The 24,795-nt window shown below is 43.6% G+C and overlaps 1 long non-coding RNA gene across 1 annotated transcript in view; it reads right to left on the bottom strand.

Moving 5' to 3' along the window:
- Positions 1 to 24,795, bottom strand: part of LOC114628786 — a 67,290-nt gene that overhangs the window by 4,288 nt on the left and 38,207 nt on the right. The window contains exon 2 of the long non-coding RNA XR_003712535.1: positions 11,387 to 11,550. This is a non-coding gene — a long non-coding RNA (uncharacterized LOC114628786). The remainder of the gene's footprint in view (positions 1 to 11,386; positions 11,551 to 24,795) is intronic.

The raw sequence follows: 24,795 nt of genomic DNA, 5'->3' as shown, positions 1-24,795 counted from the left end.
AGATTTGTTTTTATTTGTGTATGTTTTTAATGTGTATGGATGCCCCCAGAGGCAAAAAAAGTGGCATTGGGTCCCCTGGAGTTACAGATGGTTGTGAGCCCCACAGTGTGGGTGCTGGGAACTGAACTCGGGTCCTCTGAGTTCTCTGAGCTATCTCTTGCGTCCCAATCCCCAACATGTTAAAAATCATTGTCAATAGCAAAATGACTTTCTTGTTGCTTTTATTTGGTTTGTTGAGACTTGGTGGTGTCACATACCTTGGGTTGATGTCAAACTCACTGCGACACTGAAAATGGCCTTGAGCTTTGGATCAGCCCAGCCTCTGCCCTCTGAGGGATAAGGTTACAGGTGTGTACCAGCATGCCTAATTCATACAGTGCTAAAAACTGAACCCACAGCCTCATTTATGCTAGGCATTTCCCTACCAACTTGGCTGCAACCCCATAGCCAGTTATTTCTTTTAAAATGCCTTTATTATTCATATACATTACCTGGAGTTCTAGAACAGACCAACTTCAAATTACTAAGTGTATGCCAGGCAAGGTATTTTTATTCCCAGCCTTTTCAAATGCTCTCAGGCTACAGGCCTCTTTACAAAGTATTGTCATTGATTATGTATTTTAATCCTGACTTCAAATAGTGTTTTACTCCAAGAACACAGAGAGGCCCTATAAAGGCTTAAGTTCAGATCAAGGATTCCTTCTTATAAACCCTACACCTTGCCATTGGGGCAACACAGGGCCAGCAAAATAACTCCCTTTTCCGTGTCTATGAACCTGAAAAACTTACCTCTCTCACTAAATCACAACTAAAACAAACAAACTTGTACATTATCCAACTTTTCAGTTTCATGATAAGCTCTGGAGCTAATTAGTTAAATAGACAACAGGATGCCAACTTTCTGTATTTACCTTTTTTGTCTTGATAAACACGGGTAAGATTGAACGGACACCTCTATTTTCCTTCAGGTCTGAAAGCTTCCTTTCATGTGTGTGAAAAATGACTAACCATGTCAGGGTTTATCAAACAGAGTCCTGTGTTTGTGACCGGTCCCTTTCCCCTTATCTGGCAAACACATTACCCTCTCCATCAAAATGGGGCAGAGCAAACACCGCAGCCACCCTCGTACATAACCAGGGCTAACTTAAAGGGCCTCAGGACTCTTTAAACTCAGCATGAAGGGTGACTAGGCTCCAGATCTTTGGGCATTATCTTATTTTTGATAGCTGTGCTATGAAAAAGGCAATAAGAAGCAAGCTGTCTACGATGAAAGCCTGTTAAGGTGTCTCCTTACTTATGAGCTTCGATAAAAGGAAGAGGGGAGAAAAGAAATATGTAAATTAGTTTAACTATTTACAAAATCTCAAAAGGAGCGATATTTAAAAGGAAGTTTATTTATGAATTAGAGAAGACCTCTAGTACTTCCTTCAACCTCACATTCCAAGCACAGGAAATACCAGATCTCGGGGGATATCCTAAGGCCTGTTTGGTGTTTTAAAGGCAGCTTTGATGCTGCTATTAACCTGAATATGAGAAAGTCAAAAATTCATTTCAGGCTTCTGGAGCAATAGTGGGAGATGTAAGAAGAAGGATTTATAGTTCATTGATGTCACCTTCATCCTCATCTTAAAGATAATTAGGGAGGGGCTGAAAAGATGACTCAGTGGTTAAGAGCATTGACTCCTCTTCCAGGGGTCCTGAGTTCAATTCCCAGCAATCACAAGGTGGCTCACAACCATCTGTAATGAGAACTGATGCCCTCTTCTGGTGTGTCTGAAGACAGCTACAGTGTACTTATATACATAAAATAAGTAAATAATTCTTTTTTTAAAAAAAAAAAAGATAATTAGGGAAAAGTGAGAAATTCCCACCAGTGAAGCTGAGCTCAAACACCTGGACTTCATTGTCAGATCAAAGCAAGCAACAACAACTGACATCTGGAAGAAACAATTTATCTGATGTACAAAGTCCATCCCCGTTTGGATCAAGTTAACTGTCCACAAAGTCCAGAGTCCCGGGACTTCCTGTGTTTCTGGTATACATACCAGACTTCCTTATGACTGTCAAGGCATTGTGAATAAAAGAACTGAATAGGCCACGGAACACGAACTGAAAGAGAAGAAGGGTGTGGTTCCAGGTATCACGTTAACGTTGATGAGCCTGAGGATACCAGCTCCTGGCTCAGCTTGATCTAGGTGTTCACTAGGGGAGCGACAAAAGATGAAAACTATTCATCCTTGAAGTCCTAGGATTGGACTGTAACAACAGAAAGTCTTGTTCTGTAGCTGCCAAAGGTGACCTTCAGGGGAGGAGAGGGCTCTTTCCACCACCTCCCAGGAACTCCACTTTCAGTTTGAGCTCTCAGGTTACTGCTGATGGAAGTGGCAACAGACCAGCTCACAAACAAAGAGACACCACAGTCAGGTAATGTTACCGCAGTTTCCAGTTGAGTCTGGTATTGTTAATAACCCCAAACTCAACACGTGAATCAGGAAACAAGCAGAACAGAAACTTTTTTTTGTATTATTTAAACCTATATTTTTTAACATTGGCGTTCTCGTTTTTAATGGACAGATCTAACGGGTTGCCAGAACATGTCACGTTCTCCTAGGAATAAATTCAGCCTTGTGTAACCTAATAGTGCGTAACTAAAACACATATTACAAAAGGATGCTTTTAGCAAAGCTGAAACACCTCAGCCAGGTTAAATATTAACAGAGAGACTTCAAGTATCCCATGGAGGATGTAGGTGCACATTGCAAGTGTAAGAAAGGAGTATGCTGGTGTCCTTATGGAATAGCAGGGAACGGGGCTAGAAACCAAGGACATAGCTATTTGGCTCTTCAGGAGTTTCCAGTCAAGTCTCTCTGAGTCGATGTGCACTTGGTGTGCAAGCATTTTGGTGCCGTTCTCACTACTTTCTGGAGCTGAAGTTTGTTCTTGGACTTTACATATAGGTTCATTTAGTGTGTCTAAGATACAAGACAGACAAAGTTTGCTTTGCTCCTTGGGGGCAGTTTTGTTCTGCTGATACTTGAATACATACAGTACTTTTTTAAGAATTGTATATTTTATTTATTTACATTTCAAATGTTATCCCCTTTCTCAGTTTCCCCTCTGCCAACCTCCTATCCCATCCCCTCTTACCCTGCTTCTATGAGGGTTCTTCCCCACCCCCTACCCTCTCCAGCCTCACCACCCCAGCATTCCTCTACACTGAGGCATCAAGTCTTCACAGGACCAAGGGCCTCCCCTCCCATTGATGCCAGATAAAGCTCCTTCAGTTCCTTCAGTCTTTCCCCTAACTCCTCCATTGGGGTCCTTGTGCTCAGTTCGATGGTTGGCTGCAAGCATCCACATTTGTATTGGTCAGGCTCTGGCAGACCCTCTCAGGAGACAGCTGTGTCAGGCTCCTGTCAGCAAGCACTTCTTGGTATCCCCAATAGTGTCTGGGTTTGGTGACTGCATATGGGGTGGATTCCAGGTGGGGCAGTCTCTGGGTGGCCTTTCCTTCAGTCTCTGCTCCACTCTTTGTCCCTGGATTTCCTTTAGACAGGAGCAACAGTACTTTTTTTTCTAGAAGCTTAAACCAACTCATCCTTAGTTTGAGTATTAGCATCTGGTCATACAACATTACAGGTGACCAGAAAAAGAACATATTTTCAATAATATTAAAACATCAGTGTGCACCATGGCCTATAGCAACAGCCGCTGAATGGCTAGGAGTTATGCCTGCCAGTTCTAAGAGCTTCTTGGGAGTTAGTTCACACAACCCTTTTGACAATCCATGATAACAGGTATGATTAGTATTTCTCTACATAAAAGAACTCAGGGAGAGAGAAATGGAGTAACCTGCCCAGAGGTATACAATTAAGATGTAAGCCAAACTTCAAAGAGGTTAATTTGTATGTGTATGTATCAGCATATATTTAAAATAATCAAAATATTCCCCAGGAAACAACATATGAGATGGTTTTCATTCATTATTAAATAAAACTGGTAGTAGGTTTTTTTTTTTCAAAAACTTTATTCACAGAGCCAAGATATGCCTCAGTTTTTAGAGCATTTTCTGAGTATACACCAGACCCTGAGTACAATTCCAGCACCACATAAACCAGGCAAGATAACTAAGAAACTCTAGGTCATCTTCTGAACTAACATCAAGTTAGAGGCCAGCGAGGGCTACATGAGACCATGTTTCAGAAAGAAAGAAAAAAAGAAAGAGAGAGAGAGAGAGAGAGAGAGAGAGAGAGAGAGAGAGAAAATATGAGTGTGAAAAGGAAGGTGGGAGGAGGGTAAGAAGGAGGGAGGGAAGGAGGGAGGAAGGAAGGAAGGAAGGAAGGAAGGAAGGAAGGAAGGAAGGAAGGATCATTCTCAATGTAAACCAATGGTTTCTTAAGGCTTTGAAAAAACTGAGCACAAATGGATTCACAGTTTATCTCAATACTTTCTTAGTATGTGTGATTAAATTGCATAGAATGTGTTTACTACAAACCAGTGTCCTTTCTTTCACCTTACTGGGTCTGCCTTAGTGCCCCTGGCTGTCTTGGAGGCATGGGTAAATATTTCCTTGGCCAGCCTGCCCTGTCTTTCTCTCTAGATAGTGTCTGCACTTACATTTAATCATGGCTGTTTTCTCAGCAGAGAGATGCCTTTGCTGAAGTTTTCAAATATTCTGAGTTTTTCTTTTTCATTGAATACCATCTAAAGATAAACAGCAACATCTAGAGATAAAAAGAGTGGCTGAACGTGATATTACTGGCAAAGAAAAGATGTCACTGAGATCTCTCAAACATGCCCCAAGTATGAGATGATAGAAGCAAGACTCTAGTGACAACATTAAAAATAAGGGACATTTAATAAAAGAAATGTTAATTAGAAACAGGAGGAGAATATAAACTTGGTTAATGTCTTTATCCTTATTTAAAGGCATACATCAAGCTCAAAGATAGCTTCTGTGAATAATATTCAAAAATGAAGAAGAAACAAGGAAGGAAGTTTTAATAATTGCTGTTGCCAGTATCTACTATCACTAGAGAGATTTTTTTAAATTGTTTTGCCCCAATAATAATCTAAGAAGTGAAGGAAGGAACTGTATTGGCTATATTGACTTATGGGAAGACAATTATTCCCTTGATGTCTTTCTTTAGTGTCTACGTATCTACACCCTGGAACATTATGAGATTGATCGTTTTGATAACCATCCCATCCAACCTAGAATCCCAAAATAAACTCTGAGGTGGGAGGTTGGTTAGATATGTGATACTGCCAAGATGACCTGTCAGACTTCAAGACTCTCTAAAAGACAAATGCAAAGCCACCAGGCACAAGAAGTGTCATTAATGTCACTGAACACAACACACATTTCAAACTTGTTTTCTTATCCGTTAAAAAAAAAAATTACTAGCCAGAACAACAGTATTACAGGAATATGTGTGCCATTTTCATCACAGTCAAAACAATTGTTTAAATGAGTTAAAACGTGCTTTTACTGGGGCTCACAAAAATAAGTTTCCCCAACAAGCTGCCTTCTTAAAAGAAAATTCCTTAAGAGAAGATAGATTATTTGTTGGGTTCTGCAATAAGTATTACTAACTTCAGGTTACATTTTTGCTAGACAGCTTAAGTGGTTTAGTTTTTTAAAGTACTCGAATATTTTTTGAATGTTTCTTAGGTACACAGAAGAGTTTGTCTTCTGAAGGGAAAAAAAAAAAGGTCCTTTTCCTGGCTCTTGGAGTTAAACAATGGTAGTAATTCCAGCAAAAGACCTTATGAACTACACTCCAAAGCCACACAAGAGGAGCTTCTGTGGGAAAGGTCCATTCTTTTCTCCCTGCTCCCTCAGCACCCCAAGCCTGCTATTTGAAAGAAAGAGAAAGAGGGAAAAAAGCGAGGTCCTCACCACTTCACCCCTAGTTCAAGAAATACTGACTGGTCTGGCCACAGACTCAAAATGAATTCTCTGATACCACTTTGCAGGAAATAGGGTAAATAAGAGTTGGCTGTTCTGTGATTGTTGAGGTATTTAAAATATTTGGGGATTTCAGGTAGAGAAAGATTTGCTGCCAGTAATTGTTCAGTGAAATCTCTTACAGGATTTTTTTTTTTTTTTTTTTTTTTTTTTTTTTTTTGCCTAGTCTGTGATGCAGAACCCGCTGTGCTAAATTATGAACCAAAGGCTTTGGGGTGGGAACAATCAATCAAAATACCTGGGGTAGTGTGTAATGTGCACGCTCTTGTCAGCGTGAACAGGCTGCCCCTGAACACGGTCCCCCAGCAGGTTAAATAAATATGATACTATAGACAAACCGACAGGATCACACGGGCATCAATCAGCTGTTGATAAAATACAATCTTCCTTTAATACACGCTGGGAAAGTTATTTAACGGTTACAAAACCTATATCTATTTCTTGTCTTTTTTTTTTTAAAGTCTTCTTCGAAAGTGTAACTCTTTTATAGGGGCAAGGCGGAAAAAGTTGCAAGATCCTGGCGGGGGGTGGGGAGCGTGCATTTAGTGGTGCCAAAGACGTGCTAAGGCTCAGCTCGCTGAGGAGGAGGAACAGACTGGCCAAAGGTTCACGACCAGCAAACCATACCTGAAACAACGTCGGGGATCTGGAATACAGGGTTAGCTTGTTGAAGCAATCTCTTCCTGGGAACCCCTGGGGCGTTTCAATCCCATTTTTATTTCCCTTCCTTTGGGTCCTGATGTTTGGGTACCGGGAGACCAAATGAGAGAATAGCAACAGCGCTGCTTTGGATTGATTCCGGGAGTGAAGAGAAACTGGGCAGAAAACAATTTAAAGAGGGAGGGGGTAGTTGGAGGAGAAATGTATCGCCAGCTAAGCCGGTGGTAAGAAGGAGGAGGTAGCAACTGACTCTGCAGTCAGTGGCGGTGAAATGGGAGGACTCGGGACTTAGCAGCGAGCACGCTGCGCCTGTGAGCCGAGCGTAGAACCTTAAAACCCTTCTTTACAATAAGAAAGCATCCCTTTCGCCCTCCTCTAAGAGGCAAAAATGAAAGGGGCCTTCCCTACCGCCCTGAGCTGGAGGCAGGGACCACCATGTCCCCACTTTGCTCCTCCGTGTTGCATATCGCCTTGCAAGTCCCTTCCATCCAGGTAGCGGGTGGCGGAGCTCGGTAGACCTTTCTCAATGATGACAGCCGATCTCCTAACAAGTGGAGATTAATGTCCCATCTAAAAACTAAGGTCTCCTAAGTGTTGTCGATACAAAATAAATACTGCGAGCACGCAGACCCGTAGCCTGCCACTCAATTCTGGATCGTTCCCAGCCGGTAGAAATAACTCGCAGCACAAAGTGTTGATGGCCACGTTTGCCTGCGCGCAGTCCTCCCCAGCAGGGACCCCCCCCCCCCCGATTTCCAAAAGGCTGGATCTGCTCCTCCGCTGCTGGAAGAACTGATGGGACTCCCGCAGTCTACACAGCACATTCCCCAGTGGTTTCTGGAAGATTCCAGACCAAGAAAAGGCTTCGCTGGCGGCTCCAAGGCCTAAACTCTGATAGCTCGCACACGCTCCAAATAGACTGTCCGGATGGTTTAGGCTGGGAGCGGTGTGAACCGCCGCTCGTGGGTTAGTTTACGACCCCAATAGTGCTCGAAAACCCTGGAGGTGCTGTCAGCTGTCAGCAAAAAGAGCCTAAGGCGGATTCTGAGCTGGGTCCTGCAGGCTAGGACTGGGGTTGCAGTAGGGCTTGGGGATGCTGGGCTAGGAGTCTAGATGAAAGTGGGAGCCTGACTTTTCAGAGTACCTCTTTCAACCCCAGAATACCACTTGGAGTTCGTTAACACACGCGCTTGGAGTTTTCCCCTCTCCGGGTCCAGGGAGCGGTGACTTGAGGAGGCACCCGAACCGCTGCAATCTTTTTGGAAGCCTGGCGCTCTCAAGAGCTCTGTGCCCGAAACTGACACCCGCGAGCACTCTCTAGGGGCCTGTTGAGCAGATGGAGTGGCAGGGCCAGGCGGGGCCTGTTGGCGAGACACGGGGACATTTGTCATGGGTGACCCTTGCGCCTCGGCTTCTGAGCCCACGCCGGCGTGGGGAGGCCAGCGCTAATGTAATAAAGCGAGAGCGACAAGAGGAAAGGCCTCTCTCGCCCCGGGGCCGCCACATGCTCACTCCGTTTTACTGTCAGGGCTGGTCGAGGCTGTGGCTTCATTTCATATTCCATTAATATTTACAGCAGCTATTGAATTTCCCATTACAAAGTTCACCATACACAGTGCTAATATGAAATTTTAATAGTATTGTGCACATTATGAAAAGTCCCACCATTAAAAGGGGAGGGGGAGGATCTCAGGGAGAAGTTATCTTGAGAAGTTACTTGCCACTGACTGCTTGAAACGCTCCCTAGTCGAAGGGGTGGGGGTGAGGGGGAGTTCCGTTCTCATTTGCAACTATTACCATAAAGATGCGCGCAGCGGTGGGCTTGTTATCAATATTGAAATCAAAAGAGTGGGAGGAAGTGAGATGTATAAAGCAGGCTGACTAAATTGAGTTTCCCAAGTTGTGTGCGCTGGGCTTTGCCCTCACTTGGAGAAAATGATTCTGTTCTCCTGCTTTGTAGGAAAGGAGTGGGGACCGAGCAAGATGCTTTCCAGTTTGGGTCAGGTTCTAGCCGCCATCAGTCAGCCCCGGTAGTCCCTGGGGCTGTGGAAGGGCAAGTGGGTAGCTGCTGAGGAAAGCCCTACCGAGTCTCTTCTTGCCAGCCAGCCCCAAGATCCTCAAGTTCCCCAAAACTGCAGTCGTGCCTATAGCTCCCAAGGTAGCTAAGAACTGTAAAAATAACCTATTTCTCTGTGTGATGTGCAACTTCTCTGGATTGGTACCCTAGGGCAGTTCTTTTTAGGAGCTGCCTTTGGGCTGGTGAATGGCTTCCTATACTCCAACCCAGGGGAAGACCAATAGTTAACTCGGGGTGAAAGAGAGTGAAGACACCCATGGAAGTGAGGCTACACAAGAAAGAAAGTGCGGCAGAAAGTGGGAAATCCAGACCTTGCAGCCCCAAGTCAGGATTCTCTCTTCTGACTCTCAAAGGGCTGCTCCACGGAGGGTCAGGCCTGTTACAGCATCCAGCTCCAATTCATCGCTCACCTTCTAGCACCCAGGGCCAGGTGGCAGAGCATGCCCCTCAGCTTGAGGACTCTGAACAAAGGCAAACCGAACTGATAAATCCTCAATGGTACCTACCTACCTCTCCCCCAACCCACCCCCATCCCCCCTAAGGCTGGTTCCCAGAGTCACTAGCTCACTGGATGTGTCCTGTCGGCCTTCCCTGTTAACTCTAAGAATATTCAACTCCCTAAGAGACAAATTTCCCCAAGTTTTTTTCCTACAGAGTGGGCAGATGAATGATAAATGGAAAGTCCCCCCCACATCTCTTTCGGTTGGGGGGTTCAAGATGAACTGTGATTGCTCTGCACCAAGCACCCTCAGCCTATCCACCCACCCTCACACCTTCCCTCCTCACACTCCTCGGGGTGTGAATTATGACAATACTCTGAGCACTACTTCAGTATCTTAATAGGCTTCTATTTCTGCAAGGAGAGGGCAATTTCTGACTCTTCAGATTACTTTATAGCTAAAGGAAGAGGACGGTGACAGAAGGTAAGGGTGGGTGACAATTCCTCAGGAAGATCTGCCATTGACTGCTCCCTCCCATTTAAAAATTATTAGTGCTATTACTATTCCTCATATCCTTGTGAGGGGTGTGTGTGTGTGTGTGTGTGTGTTAAAAAAACCCTAGATGTGTAGCACTTTGTCACATCCTCTGTGTGTGTGTTTTTAGAGAACATTTGAATGAAAGGCTCGATGCCAGGTATTGGTGACACAGGGGGTGGAATTTTCAGCCGTTCCACAAAGAGTTGGCCGCCTCTATTTGCATAAGGTCAGAGTAGGGCTTGTGATAGAACTTTACCAGCATCTCTGTCTCTTAGCAACACTCCTGCACTCTTGGTCCCTGCATTAAATTGACTGGTCCCTTCCTTTTCTTCCTTTCATTGGGAGGCTTACAATAAAATGTCACCCTTCCAACCTGTGCCTGTCACCCAGTAGGTCATCTGTATCTCCCCCACACACACATTTTCCCTCCCTCCCTTTCCCCTCTCCTCCTCCTCCCCTTTCTCCAAAGCTCCAATTAGAGACTGTGAGGATTCACTGGGTGAGATCCCAAAACTGTTTCATTTTATGGTGTTAATTAATATTAATACCACTTCTCCCTTTGTTAATAATTTTAAAAATCCCTCATAAACAGGCAAGATAAGGAGTAAATTGCTAGCACCTGCCAAACAATGGGTCTGGAGAGGGGCAGTAAGGCAGGTGGAGATGGAGCAAACAGGGTTTATGTTAGTCTCCTCACCTATTCATTTGGTGAAAGGTTGAGAGAGCTTAGAAACCTTGGAAGTGCTTGGACTATGCCAGGCAGTCCTCTTGGCTCTGGGACCAATGACAGGATCCAGATGCTGATAGGTAGTGTTAATGGAGGGTCACGTCTGGACAATAGTATCCATCACTTGCTTCCTGGCTCTGTCAGATGGAGTCATTTCTGACTACTCCATCACTCAGATGTAGGATAGATTCAATAATTACCTTTGCCTTGGCAACAGGATATACAAATTAGTACTCAAAGGACTAAAGAGTAACAGTAACAGTTCTTATTAGCAGTTCTTGTTATTAGCTTACGGTACATCTCTTTCTTTTTAATTTTGAAAGAACATCCTGGATATTTGATGAATCCTTCCCCATTTTATTCCATCAATAGCTGCCCAGAAATACAAACCTACAGGATAATAGTGGCTTGATTGGTGTACAACACACATGCACACAAGCAGACACGCGCGCACACACACACACACACACACACACACACACACACACACTTTTGTCTGAAAGCCTGAATGATTTCCACTGCTTATTTTTATCATTTTATTAGCAGCGCAAATTAAATACTCTCTGAGTTCTCTATGGTTTTACAAAGTTCTAACTTAGAAAACATCTGTGGACCCCCATGGCAACAAAGTTTCTCACCATTTGAGAAGTGCTTGCAACTGCATAAAGGTAGAAGTTGTATTCAAAAGGAAAGAAGATAGGAAAAGTCTTGATATGGCTTTTGTTCCTGAAGCTAAGAATTTGTTTAAGTAAACAGACTGGTTTTTTTTTTAACCCTTAGAAATTCTGAGTGTCTGAGAGTCAGCATGAAGATGCTGCACTTTCTTCAAATTCATCTCTTTCTCCTTGGACTTAGAAACTGACCTCCTTCTTAAAAGAGCAGTTAATTTTCTGAAATGTATTACTAATCCATTTGAGTGTTGAAAATGGTAAGATATACATCCTGCTTTCCCTGATATTTTTACAACCTCTTACCTCTGCTTGCTCATCTCCTCTTGGTGACTTGCATACCCTGTAATTCTTGTATATCACATTCCCGGTATAAATGCACAGGTAATGGGGTCTACCAATGCACTCAGGGTTAAAAGTCAGCCAGCTGCTCTTTAGTAATCCATGTTTCTTCCACGATGTCAAGTTTGCTAAGGAAGATAGACAAGAGTGAGGGCAACCACTTGAGTTTGTTATTCGGAGTCTTAGAAGGGAGGAAACCTGAAAGCAACAAATGCCCCCCAACTGTTTTACCAATGGAGGTGAAACAACCTACAGCGTTCCTAGAGCAAATGGTGTTCCCTTGCTGGTCATTTTCCAGAACTTCAGCAAGATACTTGAAGTGTTTGCAAAAGTTGGAACTGGAAGAGGTACCCTGGGATCCCATTCTCATTGATTGCTCCCACTTTTTGCCTCCATCATGCAATTCCCAAACGCTATTCCTGCCCATCTTCTTCCTACAATAAGACCACCTAAGCCAGAGCAATTTCACTTACCATGACATTTCTTCCTTCGACTGTCTGTAGGTGACCTTTCTCTGCAGTACGACTTGTTTTTCAGAGCCGTAGCTTCCACTGCCTTTGCCTCAAATCCTCCCCTCCCCATTCATTTTCTTTCAAGAAGGATCTGGGGGGGGGGGAATTCAAGAAGTGCGCCTCTCTCTTTCAAAAATTTGCCCTTTCCAGAAGAAGAGAAGGACATGGTCCATAGACACAGATAAGAAAATGAAAGATCAAGGACTACAGTTATATCCTGGAGTATAAATTAGAACAAAATTCCAGATTGAAGGAGAGAGGGGGAAAAACACAGGGATGAATGTTAAGTTTTGCTTTTACTTTTCCTAGATGCACACAGGGTCAGAGAGTACAATCCCCAAGCTGGCTCATATTCCTCCAAGGCCCCTATTATCTTCTCAGATATTTAAGGATACACATTTACATAGACCATGCCAAGGAAGCAATTTCGTTTACAAAGTCTCTCTCCCAACCGTTTCAATGTCAAAACAGTGAAGGAACTTTTTAACAGGTTTTTAAAATTTATTTCATGGGCTACTTTTTAAGTGAAAAGAACCACATCAATCCACAACGCTCTCCCCATCAGTAGTAAGCAGATAGCATTTTGGAGAACAATTTTTTTGCATTTGTTTAGTTCTAAAAGATTTCTAACAAAATAATTCAAGAGGAGAGAAACAAGAGTTTTTTCTTCATGGTCCAATTATTGCTAGTGGTTCATCATGACAGAAGCAGTAGCCCTCATCACATTCCTCTTACAACTTCATTGTTAGTAAAAATCCTTGTCTTGTGAAGTCCCCCCCTCCCATGCTCTTAGTTTTGAGGCTATTTAATTTTAATATCCATTTTTTGTAGCTGTGATTCAGCACACAATGGGGACCCAGGGCATTGTTTCAGACTCGGTTCTAAACACATGAACTTTCTTTGACTTTTGTTAGACACTAGAGATGGGGTCTGCTTATACTCTGGTGCAGGTGGTTAGGGGATGTAACAGGGTTCGAGAGAGAACGAATAATTAGTATTTACCAAAATCAGACACACTCTGACAGAAAAAGAAGAGATGGTTCTGAAAAGAAAGAAAGGGGGACATAAAAGTGTGAGTGGGATGAGAAAACTGACTTAGAAAGCTCTGCTTTGTCATGTAGTGGAGGGGACCTGGCAAAATGGGTCCAGGATCGTCTGTGTGGAGCCACAATCTTTTAAAACATTGGAGTTTTTTGTTGTTGTTTTTACAGTTTCTCCAGTTAAACAAGAACCCAAAAGCTTCCAGCTATGTTTTGCTTTGTTTTGTTTTGTTCTGCTTTACCAGGCAGGACACAGGACGCGGGAAACATGTGTGCCATAAGCTATGAATTTATAATGTATCCACTCTCTCTGACTTGGATATGGAATTAGACAAGATTGCTCACACTTCACTAGCATAGGTTTTGGGAAAGGGGAACTGCAGGTTCTTTTTAACCATTCGCACAGTGCCCTGAGTTAGACTGTCAAAAATCTTTCTAATTTGGGGCTTGAGTCGAGCTGGACCCTTCAAGCAAACGAGCTTGGTGTGGGGGCTAGCTTTGGCAACCGCCAACTCTGACTCTCTTGGAAGGGATTCTGGGGCTGTAGTTGGGATAAGCACATTTCACCTTTTGTAGTACAGAGTTCCTCAGAAGTCCCTTGAGCCTTCTCCAGCCTTCTCCAACTGAGCTGCCATCCTCACACCAACTTGAATCCTACAAGGTCCACATCCAGCTGGGGTGCTTATGTTTTAGGGGGCGGGAGTGGGCTCCTACTCCATGGCGCGCTTTAAGCAGATTAAGTGCTGCAGGTTTTTACTGGATACAGATGATTTAAAGCATTTACAGAACTACTCGGAGCGGGGAGGGCAGGGGGAAGGACACACTCCGCAGCCCTGAGAAATCAGTACCTTGAAAGACCTGAGACAGCTAAGACTGCGGCCTCTTTACTAAGCAGCAAGCCCAGAATGAAAAACACTCTCTCTCTCTCTCTCTCTCTCTCTCTCTCTCTCTCTCTCTCTCTCTCTCTCTCTCTCTCTCTCTCTCTCTCTCTCTCTCTTCAGAAAAGAGGAAAACTCAGAAGGGGTGGGAAGATAACTCGAATAAAGTCTAATACAGGTTTTCACACGTCTAGATGTGGACCGTAGAAAGATAATTTCCCTTAGAGGACCAGGAAAAAACACAGCCCGGGAGAGCGAAGCCTCTATTTCCCTCCTGAGAATGAAAAACACACAAAGTTGCAAATTTGGGGAGGGTATAGGACCAGCTTTTTGTGGGACAATCAGCTGCAGCCGCGGCTACAGAGGGGGTGCTATAGGCCATGAGCTTTGGGTATCGGTTGCAAGGCCATCGAAGGCGGAAGATGCGTTCTGATCCTCCGAGGCGGGCAGTGTCTCCGCGCGGCTCCCACCCCCCCCAGCCCGCAGCTGCGACCCTGAGTCTCGCTCACACCTATCATTTGGAGCCATCTTCGCTCAGTCTTCCAAACAGTCCGAACGGTTTTTTGATTCCACTCGTCGTCGCTACTTCTTACTGAGTTCTCCGCGGTCTCCCTGCAGCTTGTCATAGCCTGTAATAAAATGCCCTTTCTGTCGGGAGTTAAAGTCCAGAGGGCAGCGGTTCTATTTGCAGCTGACAGCCGAGAAAAAGGAGCCACCGCGGCCTCGCTTTTGTCTGTCTGGGGCTTTAACTCCTGCAGGGCCGGAAGCAGAGAACAAGCATCTCCAAAGCCCCTAGCACTCCAGGAGGCCTCAGGTAGAAGTAGCATCCGTAGACACCTTGAGCCTGCATCTCACGCCTGCATCTGTGCCCAGCCCTCACCAAAAGGAGCGCGGTGGTGAGAAAGTTCTGGATCTGTGAGGCTACATACTACACTCTCTTGAGAAGCAGTCCTCAAATAAAGGGCCCTGTTTACACTTTACTCTTTGGATGAAGTGGGCTTGAGGAAGAGAAATACTTTGTGGGGCAGAGAAGGAAGGGGAAAAGGCTTTTAGGATTACTCTATGGTCAACATCCCAGGAGCTTTTGCTTGGTTTAGTTATCAAATGCTTCATCTTCTTCCTCAGTCAAACTATCCCTATAAGTATTTCAATAACCCTGGGATAAAAATAGAAAGAATTATGCGTGGTTTTCTGGGGGGGCCCCCACCCGCACATCTGAACAAGTAAGGGTGAGCAGTGCTCTAACTCTCACCTGCTTGGGAAGTGCTGTTCCACAAGATACTTAGTGTGATGCTGGAGCTGTAGCCTGGCTTCCCAGACTCCTGACCATAACTAATTTGATGTATTTAGGCAACCTCGCCACTTCTTACCTAGCCAACCCTTCCAGAAGTCACTATAGAATATTCTAAGTAAGGGTGTTGGTGGTGCCAGAGTCTCCCGTCTGGGAGTCACACTTTTGCCTGTGTCTTCAACACTTGGTGAGTTTAAGGAGTCAATGCTTGTAATATCACCTGGTGGGGGAGGAGAATTAGGAATTCAGGTCAGTGAGGGCAGCTGCCTGGGAAAGGGGAACCAAAGCAGGGTTCCTGAAACTATTTTGTCTCAGGACAAGGGAGATGCTGGCCATATTAGGGGACAATGTGGCAAGTGTTACACATATCATCAGCCTTTCCCCATGTATACATCTTCATTGCAATCCTAGAACTCCTTTTCTGTGTTTCCAAAGAAAGGAGGATAGACGTGAGACTGTCTTCATCCAAGACAACAGCCCACCCTCCCCTGGCTTTCTGGTTAGCCCTTATACCTTATCTAGTGTACATAAGTACATTTCTTGCATACAGTGTACATCTCACATACAGTGTACATAAGATATACTTAAGTACATCCCTCATGGGTGTCCCCAAGAGACAAACACCACACCTCACGTCTGATACCTGTGTGCCTCTCTCACTTCACACACTACCCTCCTCTGGCACTAAGAAGCTACTAAGACTTGAAATCAATCCTGTCAAAATGTGGGAAACCCGAGAAATTGACCAGCTGAACTCTACAGGTGATTTCCTTCTAGGACATGGAAAACTTTGTGCCCTAAACTGATAAAACAGAGAAACTGAACCGATTCTCTGAGAGTGGGGTTCATACAATAATTTCTCCACAGAGAGTCCATTGTGCTCAACTTGAAAAAAAGATATTTGAGCATTCTACATAAGAAGTCGGCAGTGAGACTTAATGGGGAGAAACAGTGGAGAAAAGTTTGCTATCTAGGAAAACTTAAGCAGGGGCGGTTTCTCCTCCCCCCTAAAGAAGAAAAAAAAATGAATCAATAGCAACATGGGAAAACACTTAACAATACTCTCCTGCTTTGTCAGTCACGGTCCCCACTTTTATCTGTTCATTTCTCAAGTTTGATCTGTGGGTCTCTAGCAAGACTCTTCATGCAAACCAAAAGTGGTAGCTTGACAGTTTTCTGCCATGCCACCAGCTTTGTGAAGGTGGCTGCTTCTGTCCCTTTCCATCCTTAGGAGAAGCCCAGAATTTTCTCCCCTGCCCCAGGCAGCAGACTTTTACAGAAACCACTAGTGTTTCATTTAAAACACTAGTCAGAATACTCCGTTGGTATCTGATAATTCAGACAATGATGTCCTCATTCTCCCAGTTAGCTGGTGGATTCTATTCAAAATGAAGCTGCTTGGGGACACGTAAAAGCGAGTAAATTTCCTGATCCACAAAAGAAGATGATGCTTTCTGCCTACTGCCTATTTCCACTCAAAAGTGAATAATGCCCCAGTTACCACCAGGCCTCACTTGATTTATCTTGGTTAATAGGATTAACGTGTCAGCCTCTCTCAAGAACTTCCAAGTGCATACCCAGAGTGTCACTGACTGGCTTGTGTCTTTTCTCCTCTCTGATGGGCATAATGACGCACCTACAAGCAGAGGGCCTTTGTCCGGTGGGAGCAAGCAGATTATCTGTCTCCAGTGAAATAAGGCGTGTTGTGGCCTCCCTTGCCAAGACTCAAAGCCAGAAGCCAGTCACTATAAAATAATTGTGTCTCTACCTCACCAGCACACTGTCCCTGCTTCATTTGTCTCTTGACTGTAATTGAATGGTTGAAGAGCAGAAATGTAGACAAATTCCAGCTGTACTGAGATCTGTTTCTTCCTCTACTACCTCGGCCCATCATTAGATACTTTCCCTTTCTGTGCAGGAGGTCAGAGTGTATAAATATAAATTGCATTTTGCATTACTTCTAGATGAGTGAAGCTGTCAAAGCAATAATATGAGCTTTCAGTCCCACATTCTACCACTTCTTTCCCATTTTTTGGCCAGGAGGTCATGTGCAAATTGAACGTGACAACCCAGAAGACATGTCCAACAGACTCGTATTGTTGCCCGGCTCAGCTGCCTGGCTCATAACAACATTAAATCCACATTAGTCCCCAGCCTCTGCCAGGCAGGAAGCTCCCAAAGGCAGGGCCCAGGCTGCTCTGAAAGTTCACTTTAGTGGTGACATGTCATCTGCAAGTCATTGGCAGCAGTTACTAAAATATTTGCCACGTAATATTCAGGAGGATGTTTCCTGACAAAGAAGAGAACAGTGTTCTATCATAAGACAAAGGAGAAAGCACAAGGTGAAGTGTTGAAAGGGCCTCCAGTACTCAAATTCTCAAACACACACACACACACACACACACACACACACACACACAAAATGGTGGGGGATGGTAAGAGATATCCTTGATTTCATGGGTAAGTATGCGTATTTTCCAGAATCTAACCGTAATGTGGTTGGATGTAATTTTTGTATTATCTCCACAAGGAGAATGTCATTTTGAAAACCACCTGAAAATACCCATTGACTTTATCCCCTCAGTAGCAAGTCTTGATAATGAAATCCAATTCCATAACCAAGATGAAGTCTCGGCAGCTTATAACACAGTCCTAAAACCTTGACTCTTCCCAAACTGCACTGTACTGAAGGGATATGAAAGTTTCAATTTCGAGAACACCGAGAGACTTGGAGGATCTGATCAGCAATTATCTGTCTGTGTGACCCATTCATATCTTGCCCATATTGCAGTTAAGGGAGAGCTGTTGTTCACAGACAGGGTGTTTGATGGTTTCTAGGAAATGAGTGGCTGTTTTCATTCCTGTTCCAAATGGACAGGTGTCGACATCAGAATTGGCAACCTGGTTGGCAGACTCAGAGAACGGCCAACGGACAAATTGTTTATGCAGAATAAACTTCCATCTCTCCCATGATGACAGTGCATATGTGAGTACGGGTGGTAGGTAGGGAGGAGATGTGGATATTCTGGGGCAGAAAGATTGATACAGGTCCACGAATCATAAAGGGGCTGCAGCCTTTTGGCTCCAAGTGGCACCATATGCAATGGCACTTCTCCTGGAGCTTATTGCGCTCTTAATGCACAGATGAAAGTCACTTCACCTTCCATAAGACGCTCATATCAATCTCAACGAATAAAATTAATCGAGTCAAGGGTTTGTGTAGACGTTGTTAAATGAGCCACATTTCCACAATCCTTTCTTTCTCAAAGAAAGTGTCCTTATTTTTAATCCCCTTGAGGGAACTGGATGTGTTTAAATATTGACGATGAGAACATGGTTACTGAGGAACACACCTGGAAATAACCAATTCCAATAGGAAGATTCCCTTTGTCATCATTAGATACCGTCATAGGTTATCACATACTACTTATGATCATGGCTGAATTTATGAAGGTACCCATCTCTCCTATCCGTTGTGCTGATAATTCTTGCAATCCACTTATCTACGCTGAGTTTTGTTTTCTGGGTAACACCCAGCAATTATACAGTATCTTGCAGTAAGATGGTTGTACAGTAAGGAAAACAATACTATAATACCGCAGGATCCAGTGTCTTATTGCTTTTTTTTTTTTTGGTTTTGTTTTGTTTTGTTTTGTTTGCTCTGTGTAACCCTTGCTAGTTTCAAACTCATTGTGCAACTGCATCTGGCCTTGGACTCTTGGTCCTCCTGCTTCCACAGGATAACTACTAAGATTGAAAGTATGCATATGGAGAGTTTTATTGCTGAGTGTAGCAGGTACATGTGTGTACTACATGTGTGCAGGTGTCCATAGAGGTCAGAAGAGGGCATTAGATCTCCCAGGATCTAAAGTTACAGATGGCTGCGAGCTTCCATATGGGTGATGGGAACCAAACCCAGGTCTTCTGCAAGAACTCACTGCTGAGCCATCTCTTCAGCCCCCAATACACTCTTGTTATCACATTTTTTTTTTTTGCTACCACATGAATTATGGTTGTTTTAACTTGAAAAATGTTGTTAACAATATTAGAAACTTCTCTGATCTGACGAAAGAATGGAAGCAGCCATGTGTTCACACACATATACACAAGCACAATCTGCAGATAATTGCAGACACTTTTTTGGGGGGGGTGCCACCAGGTTTTGAATTACATTTATTTCTGTGTGAATATGTATGTCAGAGGACAACTTGTGGAAGTTGGTTCTCTCTCCATACAACATTACCAGAGATCAAACAGGTTGTTAGACATGGTCACCAGAGCCATCTTGCCAGCATCTATGTCTGATTATTAAGAATGTCTAGTTGGGCACTTTAGCACACATCTTTAATTCTAGCACTTGGGAGGCATAGGCATATGGGCTTCTAAGATCTCTAGGTCAGCCTGGTCTATAGAGTGAGTTCCAAGCCAGCCAGAACTACACAGCCAGACCCTGTAGCAAAAAACAGGAGCATAGGCTAGGTGGTGGTGGTGCATGCCTTTAATCTCAGTGCTTGAGAGGCAGAGCCAGACAGAATTCTGTAAGTCTGAGGCCAGCTTGGTATACAGAGCAATTTCCAAGACAGCCAGGGCTGCTACACACACACACACACACACACACACACACACACACAAACTGTCTCAAAAAAAAAAGGATAGATATTCAAAAAAGACATTAGTCTTTTGATCACGCATATATAGGTCTTCTCCTTTATCCAAAGACTTCGATGGAGCTAACTTTTACTTCATAAAATGTCCTGTACTATCTTGAGTACACAACTTACCTCTCTAATACAGGAGTATCGGTAGTTTTTAATTTATAAATTTATTCAATGATTCTTGAAGTCATGTTTTGCAGAAGAAGAGGATCTTCTCAGAGGTAAGTGCAGTTATTGCTGCCGTTCATAACAGTTACAGCAAAGACATTGAAGGTGGTACCTCCCTAATGTCATTCTCCTCCTCTGTGAAATGGAAGGAATGATGCCCAATGCGTTGTTGAGAACGAAGAAGTTAGATAAGGTGTATAAAGCATCCAGCATGGTGAAGGCACCGGGACTTGCTGGCCTAGCTCCAGATTCAGTGAGCCATACTGTGTCAAAACAATAAGGAGGGAAGTGACAGAGAGCACCCAAGACTTTCCGCTAGCCTCCACATGAAGGGAACACATGCCACACTCATGCACCCCACACACACGGGAACACACAAACTCCACATGCTCTGTCAACCCAAAAATGTGTCTTAGAATCTGAAGAAGACTGCAGGGAGTTGGGATATATTATTTACTCTCTGATGTTTGCTGAGTCACTTCCAGAGGCAGGACTAAAACTTTCCAAGTGCGCTTTTAAGGATACAGCAGAGGATCATTTAGAGACCCTGCGCTGAAGTAATGCTGAAGCCAGAAACCTCCAGCACCTGCTAAGTTTTACATCATCTGAAAAGACCACAGCACTTCTGGTTATTGGAGAGCTTCACGTTGAACTAGTAATTCAATTTTGTGGGGAACTTTCCAGAAGGCTCCATATATTCTAAACAAAGTTTCATTTTGAATAATACGCCCTAGCTTAGTAAACGTCCAGGTATGTCGAAGCTCATGGTTGTACTCTGCAGTGGTTTGGATATGCGTCTTTTGAAGACCCTTGTGTTGAAGTTTTGGTGGCAGCTTGCTGTGAAGTTAGAGTTGGCTGGGCCCACTGGGAGGAAGTCAGGTCAGGCTGACACTGGAGTTCTGTGTTTAAAACCAAACACCCATTAACTGATCAGGTGAAAACCAAATTGTTCAAATAACTACTGATTGAAGTGTGTGTGTGTGTGTGTGTGTGTGTGTGTGTGTGTGTCGGTGTGTCTGTGCCAACATTGCCCAGTGATATTTAAACCTTAGCTATATTAGTTCAAGAAAGCCAAAAGGAACTAACTCTGCTCCATTCTCCCTGAGCATGAATGTCTAATTCTGTGAGAGTAAGTTGGATTCAGGGAACATTAAAATGTAGGCAAAGAGAAGTAACTCCTCTTTCAGTCACCACTTAAGGCCCAAACAGCCAAGTGCCTGGCATTTGCCTGTCAGCTGCTTTTCTGACCGTAGGGAGCAGCCCAGATGACAGCAACACAGATGGACACCCTGAATGATTAATGCGTCTACCAGACCCAGTAGAGGGGACGCTGAAAATGGTGGCAGATATGAACTAGTCTCTTTGTGTGGTGCTTCTTCCAAGTTGACGTGGAGAAGAATCAGGCAAAATTCCAGCTCTGTCCTTTGCTGGAAAATTTGATGGCAACTTTTCTTTTTCAAGACCCAGTTACCAAGACCACCCCCTGACCCATCACAATGGTTCTCTGTCTCTCTCTGTCTCTCTCTGTCTCTCTGTCTCTCTCTCTCCCTCTCCCCCCCCATCTCTGTCTCCCTCTCCCTCTTCCTTTCTGCTTTCCTCTCTCCCTTGCTTTGTGAGATGATGTGTCCTTCATGCATGCCTCTCTTCTCAAGCACAGACTCCATTGAATGGCCTCTGAATACTAACCAGACATCCAGAGCCAGCCCTCCAGATTGAGGAACAAAGGAAAATGTGTGATGCTAGTGAGGGTAGGGGACATGGAGGTGAGAGAAATCCCTGACCTATTTGAGCACACCCATCACTTCCTACCCAATTGGGCCATTCCTAAGCAAGATGTTCCTAATGTAACAGGAACATGGAACACAGAGAGTTCACCATTAAAAATAGGTCCCACATGAGAGCATAGCCTCAGGGTATCCCCCAAGTTGGGGCCTCTTTCTTCTGTAGTGGTTTGCTTTGTCTTGTTTGGGTTCTGGATATTGAACTCAGGACCTTACACATGCTAAGCATGTATTCTACCACCAAACCACACCCCCAGCCACATGGCTTTAATATTTGTAGCGTGCTATGAATATGTAATAGAGATACTTACTCTTCCAAAGTTGATTTGTTTTGAATAGGTAAGAAAAACATGGAAAAGGTAAAAAGGAGAGAGAAATATTCTACTGGTCCTTCCTCTTCTCTGCTGCCTCTGCTTACCAATGTTCTATTTCAAAAAGTTAATGAAGACTGAATGTATGTGCTGAGCATGTGTGACAACTTGGACCTTTAGGCTTCATTCCTGTGTGTGTGTGTGTGTGTGTGTGTGTGTGTGTGTGTGTGTGTATTTAAAACATGCAGTTTTAAATAGACAGAAAGAGTGAATGGGAAAGATACAGAGGTCACATTTTTCTCCTACCAGCTGCTCTTAATATGTATAATTTGCTTTGGTACAACACATTTGTATAATGGCCACATCATGTGTGTGAGTGTGTTCCTGTTACAAAACTTAAATATTATTTCAAACTGGTTATAGCAAAAATATACATGACTGAAACTTGGTATAAACTTTTTTTGCGTTTAAATTCCTTTTTCAATACATAAACAATGTGTGTTGTAAGCATAACAATCCACAAATCATTTTAATTTAGTCCTAACATGTTAGAAAGTATGTATCATATGAAATTTTAAATATTTTCTGTGTGGAATTGTAGTGGCTTAAATAGGAATGACCCCCATAGACTCATCTGTTTGATTGCTTGGCCCATCGGGAGTGGCACTATTAGGAAGTGTGGTCTTGTTAGAGTAGATTTGTTAGGGGAAGTGTGTCATTGTCCAGGGCAGGCTTTGAAGTCTCAGTTACTTAAGCCTTGGATCAGTGGCACACAGTTCTTTTCCTGTTACTTGCAGATCAAGCTGCTGAACTCTCAGCTCCTTCTCCAGCACCATGTCTGTTTGAAACTGCCATGCTTCCCACCATGATGATAATGGACTAAACTTCTGAAACTATAAGCTAGCTTGAATGAAATGTTTTCCTTTGTAAGATTTGCCATGATCATGGTGTTTCTTCATAATAATAGAAACCCTACCTAAGACAGATGTGATATTATATTATTGTTGAGTTTTTTTGGTTTTTTTTTTTTTTTTTTTTTTTGTATTTTGAGACAGGGTTTGTCTGTGTAGTCTTGGCTGTCCTGGAACTTGCTTTTTAGACCAGGCTGGCCTCAAACTCACAGAGATCCTAGTGCCTCTGCTTTCCCAGTGCTTAAAGGAGTGTGTGACTACCCTTGGAGAGAAATTTCCATAGCTTACATTTGGATTCACTGACGGTATGGTATGGTCTGTAGGTGTTCACAAGGCTGCAACGACATGTATCTGCCATTACTGTTACATACAGAGCTATTCCATCCTTCACAGTATTCTGTGTTCTCTGCCTGTTTACCTGTCTCTCCCCATCAATCCATGGAAATAACTGATGTTTCTCCTGTCCCTGTACTTTTGTCTTTTTGCATGAGAGTCTTACATTATGCTGCTTTTTCCAGTCAGCTTCTTTCACTTGGCGCCATGTCTTTACATTTCCTCTGCGTCAATAGCATCCCTCTGTCTGAATTGGCACAGTTGGTCCACTCACCTGTGACAGACATTTTAGTTGCATCCCTGTCTTGGCAACTAGGAACAACATTATGGTATTGGCTACTTTTTCAGTCACTGTGGCAAAATACATGACAGAAAGTATTTGGAGGCAGGATTTATTCTAGTTTAGGGTTTCAGAGTGTTAGCCCATTGCGGTGAGGGAGGAAAGCTTCGATAGGTCAGTTCAATCCACGAGCCCTTGTGTTAGAGGCTGTTTCCACTGAGGTGGATCAGGAGGCAGAAGTGTGGGAACTGAGGGTAAGTAATACTTTCAGCGTTCACCCTTTAGTGACCTACTTCCACTGGTTAGGCCCCATCCTGTAAAGGTAACTTCTACCAGCGCCCCCTAACCCCAGCCCCAGATTGTACCATGAGCTGGGTACAAGCATTTGTAACAAGAGCACATTGGATACACTTAAAACTTAAACCGTGACCGTTACTATAAACCACATAAGCACAAAGTTTTCCTGGAAGTGTAAGTTTTCAAGGGTAGGTCTGAAAGATCATGAGTTCAGAGTGAGCTCATGTATGTATGCAATGGATTATCTTCTGATCTCGTGCCCTTTGGCTTAAAGAAATGTAATAACACTGCAGGTACTTCCTGAAGGTGGTGAACCAGACCTTGGCAATGCCTCCTGGAACACTGAGACAAGAGCTGTTTGCATTTGCAGAAATAAGGGATCACTTAAGAGAGTGAGTGACTTGATCGCCTACAGGAATTATCCCATAGCTTTGAGACCTACTAACCCCGTGACCTCTGGGGAATTATAAAGCTTTCTGTGTTAGGCTTTCTCAGCTGTAATTAGGCCTGGTAATAGCACCCAAATACTAGGATCCCAAGAGTCACCTAAGAAGTCCCATACAGACCTTAGCACAACACTGGGTGTAAGTAAGTGCTCAATAAACATTAGTCACTTTAGTGTCTTATTACCTAAGAATCTTCTCACATCAAACAGCCAGCACATCTCTTAGGGATACATTTGCATAGCAGTGGATTCAGAAACACCAAAGACAGAATAATCAAACAGGCTGGCAAAGTCTGATGAGAAAAACCAAAGCGGAAGGCAGGTTAGAAAAAAGGAGAAAGAAAGAAAGAAAGAAAGAAAGAAAGAAAGAAAGAAAGAAAGAAAGAAAGAAAGAAAGAAAGAAAGGAAGGAAGGAAGGAAGGAGGAAAGAAAGAAAGAAAGAAAGAAAGAAAGAAAGAAAGAAAGAAAGAA

Source organism: Grammomys surdaster, unplaced genomic scaffold (assembly GCF_004785775.1).
Source record: "Grammomys surdaster isolate TR1022 unplaced genomic scaffold, NIH_TR_1.0 271, whole genome shotgun sequence".
Taxonomy (NCBI): Eukaryota; Metazoa; Chordata; class Mammalia; order Rodentia; family Muridae; genus Grammomys; species Grammomys surdaster.
Note: the sequence above shows the minus strand (reverse complement) of the source record. Positions and strands in the feature narration are given on the sequence as shown.